This window comes from Gorilla gorilla, chromosome 15, assembly GCF_029281585.2.
Source record: "Gorilla gorilla gorilla isolate KB3781 chromosome 15, NHGRI_mGorGor1-v2.1_pri, whole genome shotgun sequence".
Lineage (NCBI taxonomy): Eukaryota > Metazoa > Chordata > Mammalia > Primates > Hominidae > Gorilla > Gorilla gorilla.
In genome coordinates, this window is record NC_073239.2 from 13,777,929 (window position 1) to 13,792,116 (window position 14,188).

Consider the following 14,188-nt stretch of genomic DNA (forward strand, 5'->3'; position numbering starts at 1 on the left):
TTTTTAACTGTAAAAACTTTTATATCATGATTTGCTCATTAACATTAAAACTTTTTTTAAAAATTTCTTTGTCACAGTATAGCTTCACCAGTCATTTTAAAGTAAATTCATTATAGGTACATGAATTATCCCTTTAATTCACAAACAATCTGTCTGTTAAACCCTTTCATAGCTGATACTGTCTAATATATTTATCACTGTCAAAGTATCAGCAAATTAGCTATTTAAAATTATTAAATAAAAAATATGTTTTGCTATATATATGTTTTCCTGATCTAACAAGTTTCAGATACTTTAGGGAGAAAATGTTTTCAGGTGCTTTCTAAAATTGCCATTTTTAAAAACTTATATTTCTGGAGATGCATGTGGATTTTTTGAATCCTTGTAATTAAAAGAAAATGGCCCACTTGCATGTAAATGTAAATGTGTTTTTATGATATTATTCTAATCTGTTTATAACATTTTTGCTCAATTCAGAGTTTTACTCCAATCACCTTCTGAATTATAAATCAGTTTCCAGTGGTTCAAGCTTCCTTTCCTCAAAGAATCAATAATCATTTGAACATGTGTCTGTATATTCTCTTTGTCAAATGGGTCAGCTTCCTTATTATTCTTTTAAGATCTTTGTTATCTTCCAACATATCCAAGTTCTATTGTTCAATAGATTCACTTCTGTGCTATGCTCCATCAAAGACTGTAAACACTGATGTCAAAATTTTACACTTTTCATTTCATTCTTCTTTTGTATCTAGCTCATCTCCACTGAAGTTCACTGTACTTTTCTTGTAAAAGTCTTATTAACTTTAACCTTACTGAAGATTTCAAACAATTTTACAAAATGTTTTTACAGTTTCTGCTACAAATGATCTTTATTTTGTAAATGGATTAGAAGAATCAATATAATTAAAACGTTCATACTGCCCAAAGCAATCTACAGATTTAATGCTATTCCTATCAAGCTGGCAGTGTCATTTTCACAGAGCTAGAAAAAGCTATTTTAAATTTCACATGGAACCAAAGGAGCTTGAATAGCCAAAGCAACCCTACACCGAAAAGAACAAGGCCAGAGGCATCACACTACCTGATTACAAACTATACTGTAAGGCTACAATAAACAAAACATCATGGTACTGGTACAAAAACAGATACATAGACCAATGGAACAGAATAGAGAACCCAGAAATAAAGCTTCACAGCTACAACCATCTGCTTATTGAAGAGGTCAACAAAAATAAGCAATAGGAAAAGAATCCCCTATTCAAGAAGTGGTGCTGGTATAACTGGCTAGCCACATGCAGAAGAATGAGACTGGGCTCTCACCTTTCATCGTATGCAAAAATTAACACAAGATAGATTAAAGATTTAAATTTAAGACCTCAAACTCTAAGAATAAGAGGCCAGGTATGGTGGCTCATGCCTTTAATCCCAGCACTGTATCATGGGAGGCAGAGGCAGGCAGATCACCTGAGGTCAGGAGATAGGGACTAACGTGGCTAACTTAGTGAAACACAATCTCTACTAGAAATACAAAAATTGGAGAGGTATGGTGGCTCATGCCTGTAATCTCAGCTACTCAAGAGGCTGAGGCAGGAAAATTTCTTGAACCTGGGAGGCAGAGGTTGCAGTGACCTAAGATTATGCCACTGCACTCCAGCCTGGGTGACAGAGTGAAACTCTACTACTACATGGCCCCCTGAACAACAACAACAACAAAAAGAATCCTAGAAGAAAATATCGAAAATACCATTCTGGACATTGGCCTTGGGAAAGAATTTATGACTGAGTCGTCAAAAGCAATTGCAACAAAAACAAAAATTGACAAGTGGGACTTAATCAAGCAATCAACAGAGTAAACAACCATCCTACAAAAGGGGAGAAAATATTTTCAAACTATACATCCCACTAAGGTCTAATATCCAGAATATGTAAAGAACTTAAATCAACAAACAAAAAACAACAACAACAACGAAACCTTAAGAAGTAGGCAAAGGACACAAACCGACACATCTAAAAAGAAAACATACAAGTGGCCAAAGAAAATTTGAAAAAATGCTGCATATCACGAATCATCAGGGAAAGTTAAATGAAATATCATCTTTATCTCATAGCAGTCACAATGGCTATAATCAAAAAGCCAAAAAGCAACAGACATTCTTGAGGCTGTGGAGAAATGTGAACGCTCATATATTGTTGGTGTGTAGGTAAGTTAGTTCAGCACTGTGGAAAGCAATTCGGAGATTTCTTTTTTTTCCTTCCTTCCTTCCCTTCCCTCCCTCCCTCCCTCCCTCCCTCCCTCCCTCCCTCCCTCCCTCCCTCCCTCCCTCCCTCCCTCCCTTCCTTCCTTCCTTCCTTCCTTCCTTCCTTCCTTCCTTCCTTCCTTTAGTTCTTTCTGTTTGTTTTGAGTAGGTGTCTCGCTCTGTTTCCCAGGCTGGAGTGCAGTGGCATGATCTCGGCTCACTGCATCCTCCACCTCCCAGGATCAAGTGATTGTCCTGCCTCAGCCTCCAGAGTAGTTGGATTACAGGCATGCACCACTGTGCCCAGCTAATTTTTGTGTTTTTTGGTAGAGATGGGGTTTCACAATATTTGCCAGGCTGGTCTCAAACTCCTGATCTCAAGTGATCCACCTACCTCAGCCCCAAAAGTGCTGGGATTACAGGCATGGGCCACCATGCCCAGCTGGAGATTTCTCAAAGAACTTAAAACAGCACCAGCCTTCTACCCAGCAATCCCATTACTGCATATTTACCCAAAAGAAAAAAGATCATCATACCAAAAAGACACCTTCATTCCTATCTTCTTTGCCACACTCTTCACAATATCAGAGACATGGAATCAACCAAGGTGCCCATCAACTGTGGATTGGATAAATAAAATGTGGTACATATATACCATGGAATACTAGACCGCAGTAATAAAGAACACATATCTTTCCTTTGCAGCAAGATGGATGCAGCTGGAGGTTTTAATACTAAGTGAACTAACGCAGGAATAGAAAACTAAGTACCTCACGCCTGTAATCCCAGCACTTTGGGAGGTTGAGGAGGGCAGATCACCTGAGGTCAGGAGTTCAAGACCAGGCTGACTAACATGGTGATAATATCATCAGCAAAGGGAGACAGTTAGACTTCTTATTTTCCTATTTGGATGCTTTGTATTTATTTCTCCTGCCTGATTGCTTGGCTGGAACTTCCAGTACTATTTTTAATAGGAGTGTTCAGAGTTCGTATCCTGGTCTTTTTTTTTTTTCCTAAGGGAAAATGGTTCCAGCTTTTTCTGGTTCAGTATGATGTTAGCTGTGGGTTTGTCATAGATGGCTCATTATTTTGAAGTATGTTCCTTTGATGCCTAGTCTGTTGAGGGCTTTTATCAAGAAAGAATGTTGGATTTTAGCAAAAGGTTTTTCTGCATCTATTGAGATGATCATATAGCTTTTGTTAATAATTCTGTTTATGTAATAAATCACATTTATTGGTTTGCATATTTTGAAACAACTTTGCATCCCAGGAATAAAGCCTATTTGATCATGGTGAATTAACTTTTTGATGTGCTGCTCATTTTGCAAGCAATATTTTGTTGAGGAGTTTTGCTTATATTTTCATTGGGGATGTTGGTTAGAAGTTGTCTTATTTTTGTTGTGTTTTTGCCAGATTTTTTTATCAGGCTGATTCTGCTTTCATTGAATAAGTTGGGGCAAAGAGCCTCCTCGTTGATTTTTTAGAAGAGTTTCACTAGTATTGGTACCAGTTTTTTTGATACATATGGTGTAATTTCCTTATGAATACATCTGGTCCTGGGCTTTTTTTGAATGGTAGGATTTTTATCACTAATTCAATTTCTGAGTTTGATGTTTGTCTATTCAGCATTGCGATCTTTTCTTTATTCAATCTTCAGAGATTGTGTGTTTCTAGGAACTGATCCATTTATTCTAGATTTGTTCATTGGTGTGCATGGAGGTTTTCATAGTATTCTCTAAAGATCTTTTGCATTTTTGTGATCTGATTGTATTTATTTGAAGCTTTTTTGTTCTTCGTTTATTCTGTCGCCATCAATCTTGTTTATTAAAAACACTTCTTGGTTTAATTTATTTTTAAATGGGTTTTTGCATTTAGTGTCATTCAGTTCTCTAATTTTAGTTATTTATTGTCTCTGGTAGCTTGATTTTTTTTTTCTATTTTTTTAAATACAAAGTTAGACTGTTAATTTGAGATCTTCCTGTCTCCTTGATGAAGGCATTTAGGATGAGAAACTTTCTTCTCAACACTGCTTTAGTTGCATCCCAGAAATTTTGGTAAGTTTTATCTCTCTTTTCATTAATTTCAGAAATTTTTAAAATTATTGCCTTAATTTCGATGTTTACCCATGAGTTATTTAGGGGCAAGTTGTTTAATTCCCACTTATTTCTGTAGTTTTGAGTATTCCTCTTGATATTTGCTTCTATTTTTATTGCACTGTGGTCTGAGAATATGCTTGGTATGATTTCAGTTTTTTTGAATATATTAAGACTTACTTTATAACCAAGAATGTGGTTGATATTACAATATATTATATGTACAAATGAGAAGAATGTAAATTTTGTCATTGTAGAGTGGAGTGTTCTTTAGATGTCAAGTAGGTCCAATCAGTCAAGGGTTCAGTTTAAGTTCAGAGATTCTTTGTTAGATTTCTGCCTCAATAATCTGTTTAATGTTGTCATTTGGATGTTGAAATCTCACAGTTTACTGTGTAGTTGTTCTTCTTAAGCATCACTTTAGCATCACTTCTTCATACACTCTCATCATTTTCTCTCTGAATATCTTCCCAAATTATGGTGGTTTACTCAATAATTTGATTTCTGTCAGTGGGAGCAGCACTCACTGGCTGCACATAGTCAGCCATCTTATCTCCATTTCCAATTTAAAAAGTTGAAGTTGTTTTCACATGTTCACACTGCATAAGACAGGTGCTGTCAGTGCCAGAAGGAGAGGAGGAGGTGGAAGAGGCCACGTTGTGAAGCTGCTGCTGCTTCTCTCCTTCCGGGAATTCTGTTTTCCTCTCCTATGCCACTCCTCCCATCTCCAAATGTAGGACTTCTTGAAAAAAGTTCATTTGTGCCTCAGGAATTTCAAACCCTCTAAACTATAATTAAGTAGATGATCCAAGGATTAAATTTTGAGAAAGAGTAGACCCAATAACCTTTTATTTCATTTCTGATTTTAAAAGTATGATTCTCAGATTTCTGCTTCATAGTTTTGAAAGCAAATGATAAATTGTGTTGCAAGATGATTTTAAAATCTTTCATTCTACTGCCAAAGTGACACCTCTTTGCCTGCTGCTTTGCCCAAATACTTTTTGTAAAAATAAGGAACTACATCACTTACCCTACTTCTTTCCAGCGATTGTCTTTTGATGTGTTAGTGGTGGGGGTAGGAAGCATAAGCATCTCTTTAGACTAATGTCCTTTGATGGAGAAGGACTATACTTTAGTTGCTGTACTCAATGATGACGCCGAAGCTGGCACATGCATACCTGGACAAGATTTAAAAGATGGAATTCTAGAACTTGAGCCTGTGCTTAATGCTGTAATAAATACAATTTTGGTAATCAATGGAGGGGAAGCTTGTATATCTTGAATGTGGCAGGACTGTAAATAGTTTGCAGGCAGACAGCAGATAATGGTACTTTTCATCTTCGTGGCAATGTTTTTGGGCCTTCCTTCACAAAAATTAGAGTGTAATTCCCCACTTCTTAAATATGAGTCAGCTTAGTGACTCACTTTTAACAAAAAGAATGCAGTGGAAATTTGGCATCTGAGGTTATGTTAGAAAAAACAAACAGGTTTTCTCTTAGGTCTCTTTCAAATAGAATTCACATCTTTGGAGCCTGGAGTCTCCATGGAAGATATTTGACTGTTCTGAAGCCATCATGTTGGTGAGATCATGTGGAGAGAAAAAAATAAAGAAAGAGATGCCGAGGGAGTGTTACCTATTTCAACTGCCAGCTATTCAAGTGTTTCCAGTCCAGGTACCAAACACGAGAGTGAAGAAGCATTTGAAATGATCCTCTGACTGCATATACTCTACCAATGCAACATGAGATATCCCAGCCAGGACTGTCAGCCAAACAGCTCCTGAACTCCTGACCCAGAGAAACTGTAAGAGACAGCAAATTGCTTTTATTGTTTTAAACCACTAAGTTTTAGATGATTTGTTATTTAGCAATAGACAACTAATACAGTAATTAAATAGTGAAATACTGGTCTTTTGACAAGTAATATTAGAAGAATTCTATATGCTGGTATGAATCAACTAAAAATCTTAACACCAGTTTTTAAAAATTATCTTAATATTGTTACTATAACTTGGCTAATTTATTTAACTGAACTTGATTTCCCAGTTAAAATAATAAAATAATGGTTCCCTTGAAGTAAATTTACTGAATTATATACATTACTTCCAATCAGACATTCTTATACCTTTTTCAAGTGCAAACTATAATAAATGTGGAAGTGAGTTCGATAGGCTTAACTCTTTTTAATTACTGCTCTATCCTAGTGGTTATTTGTGCAGATACATCTAAATACCAGCCTCTATAACTGTATCACATCTTGTTAAAGCAGATATCATTTTTGAAATTTAATAAAATTATTAGCAGAAAATATTACTGAAATATTTGGGTATTTCCATTAAAAGTATACTTCAACAGTACAAAAGGACACTTAAGTATGTTGTAAAATAGTATGTTGAGAAATTATGATTTATTACTTACATTACCACAAAAAAGTAACCTTAAATTTGATTTGGCAAAAATAAAGAAAAATATCAACTCAGTAGACTTTTCAAAGTGTGATTTTTTTTCTTGGGAATTCATGAAATAGCGTGGTATGGTATCTTAATCTCTGACACAGTGGGGAAGAACAGATGCTATAATCCTATTCCCTAAGTGTGCTCACAGATCATCTCCAACTCATCCTGTTTTGTTAGCAGTATAATTTGTTATTTCAAAAGAAAAAATTATGCAAATTCGTTGGATATCATGTGAGTTTCAGTTAAAAATATGGTATCTTTTGTTCAATTGCCTGTGTATACAGAATGGATATAAAAGATAAAAATTTTTAGAAAATGAATATTATTGCAATTTATCAATTTTGTTGAAATGTATGGAAGGCACATACAGTAAATGTGATCTGATTTATCTATTTTGTTGAGAGATATGGCAAGCAGATACAGTAAATATGATTCTTTAAGCATTTCTCTTAAGTATTTGTCTGATGTTTATAAATATCAGTGTGCTTGAACATATTGTGAATACATTTACTTTTTTATTTAAAGCAAGATACAAGATAAAGAATAGCTGACTATTATTTTTGTGGTATTAACTCAGCAGATTTACCCCAAGTTTTTCACCAGTTTGTGGATCTGGAAGATCCAAAGTTGATTAGTCTGACACTGTTCAAAATTACAAAAGGTAACCTGATATATCAGAGTAATAAAAAACACACAGGAGATACCTTGGTGAACACAATACCTGGACAAATGAACAAATAGGTCTTTCCTGACTGAATTTTCAAGGCTAATGCTCTAAACCTCCACTGCAGTGATATATGTGGCAGGTGAATGCAAACACCTATGTTAATTAACCAGCACACTATCTTCTCAGATAGTTCCGGAGTCAGCCTGAACTATAATACCAAAAACAAAAAATAGGCAAAATTATTTTATATGTTTGACGTCTCTGTGAGGACCACATCCTTCTCTCTGTACAATTTGTACTCAGTCATTCAAGGTATGGAACTAACGTAGGTTAATTTTTCTATAATAAGCATATACAAAGTGACTTTGATTAGATACAACAATTTTCCGATTGTCAAAATATTACATTTACTTCTGCAGGAAGCTATTTTTATAGTATTGATTAGTATTAGTTTCACATTCAAATGACAACTTCTGTTTTGACACTCTGTTTAAAGTTTTTTTTTTATTCTATCATTGTTGATTTGGTTAATTCACTGCACAGAAATGTTCTAACTACAGGTATTGCCAGTGTTTCTGTGTCTTCTAACTTCCTACTTAACCCTGCCATTTTTCCACTTATTTCATTGAAATGATATCTTTTTATTTAATATGCACTTTTATTATTGATTACATGTGGAAAAAACAATACATACATAAAATCAATTAGATGTACATCAGAATAAATGATAGTATTTTTACAGCATAATTAATTTAGCAATCTCAAGTTTCAGAAAAATTTTAAATAAAAGACAATTTAGTCAAAATCATGTTTATTTTGAAATAAATATATATTCATTTTATTATTAACATTTTGACTACTTTTAAAATGAAAGACCTGCCAATGTTTAGCTGATAACTAATCAGCAATACTAATATAGAAGAAAAAAGATAAGACAGGTGGCTAAAGGTAAGATTGGAAAAGCAAAACATCTTTGCAACATAGTTCAGCTAAAAAAGAGGCTACATGCTTACAATTACAATGTTTATAAAACTGAGTGGCTAAATTCGTGTTGCAAAACAATAGCCACTCTTGTGGTTCTAGCAGTAGGGAAAAGAGTATTGTTCCCTAAAATAGTGCGTAGTCATTGTATTAAACAGAGAAGCTAACATTTGCAGAACACCTGAGATGTTTAAAGCACATGATTTGTTTTCAAAACAATTCTGCAATGTAGATATCACATTCCTATTTTACAGATCCAGTACCTGTGGAATGTACACTAGATCTAAAAATAGTAACATACTCTGTATTTCAATGAGCACCAATTGTGCAGAACCCAAATGTTCATACACAGTACCGCAGGAAGCTTCTCCATCTGTGTATTCTCTGCATCACTATTTGCCTACAGAGCATGAGGCATTCACTGTGTGAATTGCTTTGCAGTATGGAAAAAAAAAATCTGTAGCCCAATTAAAATGTAAACTATTAAACAAGTTATCTTTAAACAAGATCATAAAGTGATACCATTCTACATATGCTTTTAAAACCTAAGTCCACACAAGTTTCCTATGTTTTCATCATATTTTATCATCTTATTGAAAGGTTTACTTTTTTACTTACCAACCCATCACATGTTAAAATTTATTGCTGTCCCATGACAGAAGATAGAATTCAGTGAAATAGTTATTTGTAATGCTTTGAAAAAATGTAAAAAATAAATGGGCTAAACTAATTATTTGCATTTCTGTGGCTTAAAATATGGTGTCTGTTAGATTTTTTTTTCTGTTGACTTAACTTCAATGTAGTTTTTGACAGAATTAAAACAATTAAAGGAAGAATGTTGAATAATAAATATCAAAAATAAATTGCAAGTTTAAAAGGATGTTTAGATGGTTATCTAATATATTTGACTTTTTTAAATTACAGAAGTCTCTAAGGACAATGATGCCTGGGGTATTTTAAAGAAAATATAAAATTGTGAACTCTAATGATATTTTAAAAATTATTGTTTTAAACATATCTGTAGTACATAAAAAGAAAAATGACTGAAATTGAAATGAATATTTTAAAAATATTGGTAAAATTAAATATAATGAAATTCAAGGTCCTATTTTTTATCTATATATTCCATATAAGGCATTTATTCATTTCCTCATGGGAACCAGTACAATTGTGAGATAAAACCACCAAAAAATGACATCAGCCACTGTGAACACTTTTGGTAGCATGGCCCAAGACAGGTTGTCTGGTTTGTGCAGAGTCTCTGAAATTCTTTCAGAGTAGGCAAGATTTTCCCTAATTTTGCATTAACAAATGAAAAACAAAGTTAGAGTCAAAATAACTTGTCAAGAATGGGCTAGGCTTTATTATCAGCAGCACCTTAAAAGAAAGGGCTGTAGATGAGGTTAATGTACCACTTCTCACAAATTGAAACTGATTAAAATGCATAATTACAACATTTAATTGGGAAGTACTAATATATTGGAAAAGCAAAATATTCATCAAAAACGATGAGCACCTTTTTCTACATGCTAGGCATGGGTGAACTCTTGAAATAGACGAGGAATAATTTTAACCATAAATACAAGAACCCTGGAAAATACAATGATATTTAAGAGAAAATAATGACCATGAGACATGTAGGCATTCATATTTGACTTTGATTCATATTTGACATTTATACTCTTTAGTGTAACAATTCAGATTTCATGAGGTCACCATCTAACACTGCATTTAATTATCTAATGTTACAAATAAGTTTAAGCTGTGTATTTGGATGCACTTCTATAACTTGCACAGAGCAATATAGACGTAAACATCAATCACTAGAGAAGGCTAATACTGGAAAATCCTCAAGGAAGAGGGGCAAAAACTCTAATATTGCAGAGTATTCTGAATATTGTCAAACATCACCTGATGAGAAGAGAAACAAGTCATAAGGCACCTTGACATTGCTTAATACTTTCTATAAACATATCATTGTGGAGAGAAGTTACCAAGGACACTTGGAGTGGGTATAAGCAATGTGTTGTAGGGTAGAGTTGCCTTAAGAGTTATTAAAACAATGATATTGGAACAATTTAATTTTAGTTCTGACTCTTTCACTAACTGTGTGTGTGAAGTTTACCAAGTTACTTTGATTTTGGGGGCCTCATTTCTTTTCTTTCCCATTATAGATTCAAGGGGTACATGTGCAGGTTTGTTTTTTACATTGATATATTGCATAATAGTGAGGTTTAGGTTTCTAGTGTATCCATCACCAGAGTAGTGAACATTATATCCAACAGGTAATTTTTTGACCATGTCCCTCCCAAAATTCCCTTTTGGAGTCCCCAGAATCCACCCCACCCATCCCCAGCTGCAGCAATCAAAGTTGTCTCCTCATATTGCCAAATGTATGGGGGACAAATTGGCCCCTGTTAAGAACAACTGGTCTAATGTTTTAAAAATATTCTTTACTTTCCAAATACATGTTAAAGATGTTCAGGAATAGTATTAAATATCTAAATATTTGAACTATTTAAAAAACATATATCAATATTTGATGAATTTTCATTGGCTCTTCCAAGCATTCCAATCTAAAGTATTTAAAATATTATATAAATCAGCAAATTCCTTCCTGAATAATGAACATTATACCCATTAGGTAATTTTTCAAACATGCGCCTCCCAACATCCACACTTCTGGAGTCCTCAGAGTCCATTATTTCCTTCGGTATGTACATGTGTACCCATCATTTAGCTTGCAGGTCTAAGTGAGAAAATGTGGTATTTGATTTTCTGTTTCTGAGATTTTTTACTTAGGATAATGGCTCCATCTACATACATGCTGCTGTAAAACACATGATTTCATTCTTTTTTATGGCCACATAGTGTTCCATTAAATATACATTTTTATATAAATGTCAGAAAACAGATATATAAATACATATTATATAAATATATTTATAGATATATAAATTATAGATATATAAAGAAATTATATATATAATATATGTATGTATAATTTTCTTTATCCAATCGCCCGTTAATGGACACTTAGTTTGATTCCATGGATTTTCTATTCTTAGCAGTGCTGCAAAAAACATACAAGTGCAGGCTGGGAACGGTGGCTCACGCTTGTAGTCCCAGCACTTTGGAAGGCCGAGGCGGGTGTATCACGAGGTCAGGAGAGCGACCATCTTGGCTAGCACGGTGAAACCCCGTCTCTACTAAAAGTACGAAAAATTAGCTGGGCCTGGTGGCGGGCGCCTGTATTCCCAACTACTCGGGAGGCTGAGGCAGGAGAATGCCCCGTACCTGGGAGGCGGAGGTTGCAGTGAGCTGAGATAGCGCCACTGCACTCCAGCCTGGGCGACAGAGCGAGACTTCATCTCAAAAAAAGAACAAACAAAAAACCAAAAAAAATACAAGTGCAGGTGTCTTTTGAGATAGTGATTTCTTTTCCATTGCATAGGCACCCAGCAGTGGGATTGCTGGTTAGAATAATAGTTCTATTTTTAGTTATTTGAGGAATTTCCATATTTTTTTCCATAGAGCTTATACTAATTTACATTCTCACCAAGACTGTGAGTTTCTTCCTTTCTCTTAACCTTGGCAAATATCTTTTGTTTTCTGATATTTGAATAACCATTCTGACTAGTGTGAGATGGTATTTTCTTGGGGTTTCATTTGCATTTATTTGATGATGAGAGATGCTGAGAATTTTCTCATATGTTTCTTGGCTTCTTGTATGTCTTCTTTTGAGAGATGTTTGTTCATGTCCCTTGCTCAATTTTTAATGGTTTTATTTAGCTATTTTTTTCTAGTTTGAGTTCCTTGTAGATTCTGGATCTTAGTCTTTTCGTCAGATTGCATAGGTTGCAAATATTTTCCCCATTCTGTATGTTGTCTGTTTACTCGGTTAATTATTTCTTTTTCTTTGCATAAGCTTTTTCGTTTAATTAAGTCGCGTTTGTCTTTTTGTTTTTCTTGCATTTGCTTCTTGATTCTTAGTCATTAGTCATAAGACTTCATTGAGGTCTAGTCAATTATTTGCCTAGGCCAACGTCCAGAATAGTTTTTCTGAGATGTTGTTCTAGGAATTTTATAGTTTCAGATGTTACATTTAAGTATTTAGTCCATCTTCAGTTAATTTTTACATATTGTGAGAGATGGGGGTCCAGTTTTGTTCTTCTACGTACAGACATCCAATTTTCCCAGCACTGTTTATTGAATAGGTTGTCCTTTCCCCATTGTAAATTTTTGTCAACCTTATCAAAGATCAGTTGGTTGTAGTCATATGAATTTATTTCTGGGTTCTCTGTTCTGTTTCATTGATCTATGTATCTTTTTCTATTAGTACCATGTTGTTTTGGTTACAATAGTATAGTTTGAAGTCAGGTAATTTGATGCCACCAGCTTTGTGTTTGTGTGTGTGTGTGTGTGTGTGTGTGTGTAGGATTGCTTTTGCTTTCAGAATCTTTTTTGGTTCCATATGAATTTTACAATGTTTTTTCGGATTTTGTGAAAACTGGTATTGGTAAATGGATAATTATGTGGAATTTGTGTATTTTGGGTCTCATTTCTGAAATTAAGATTGAATACTTACATGATCTCTCAAATTTGTTGTCATTTTTGAAGTCCCGTTATTTTAAAATTCTGTTTTCTAGTACAGAAATCTGATTCTTTAAATATAACAGCTGGATATAACCTCTGTCTAATCTGTAGACTTAATACTATATTTAAATACTATTTACAATTCTCAAGGCATTTTTCTTAGCACATCTTTCAGTTGATTCTTGAACTACATTTTTTAAATAAGTGAACCTACACCCACACCCCCACACTCACACACACATATATTTGCACAGAGTAGAAAATTCTTTTGCTGCATAATAAAATAACAGCTAATAACGTAAGTAAACATACCTAAAGTTTTAAAAACTCAACATATTGAAAAGAAAATAGATTTAAAAGTGGTCATTTTGGGTTCAGTAAGATGCTGTTTCTAAAAATTCTATTTAAAATATATTTAACAAAGGGATATTATAAGTAAAAGAAAGGCTAAAATTTTTATTCCAGATGAAATATTTGTCTAAATTAGTTAAATGTGATGCTTTCCATGAATTTTTAATATAGTACTAAATATTGTAAATAATTTAATCTTCTTTTCTGGAATCTAACAATTATCAATTCTATTTACAAAAACTGTACTCAATTTATTTACAGATATCTGTATTATCCTATTGGTCAATCAAATTTAGTTATTACATAAATTTTATAATTACTGTAATAGAAGTATGTGATATATATACTGGAATACTTTCAGTATTTTTAAAACAAGATTGATTTTTTCTGAAAACAAAATTACTAATTACTGTGTAAATGACTCCTACTAACATGTACAATTTGCATGCAGAAAATTTTAGTACATACTGTGAATTACCTAATACTATACCAATTATATCCATTTTGAAAAATGTTATTTGATATGACATAGATGTTCAGTGTAGGTTGGCTGGTTACATATGAGTGAGTATGTAATATATGCATATATACATAAACATATGTATACACACTGGTAATACCTATAATTTAAAAATTATTATTTATAAATTCATACATGTTTAAGGGTTGTGATATGTAAAGATAATAGGCAAACACATCCTTAATAATTTTGAAAAGTAATATATGCCAATTATAGCATGCCAGGATTTCCTTTTCAGATTGTTATAATATCAAATAGATATACAGAATTGCTGTTTCTACAGTAACA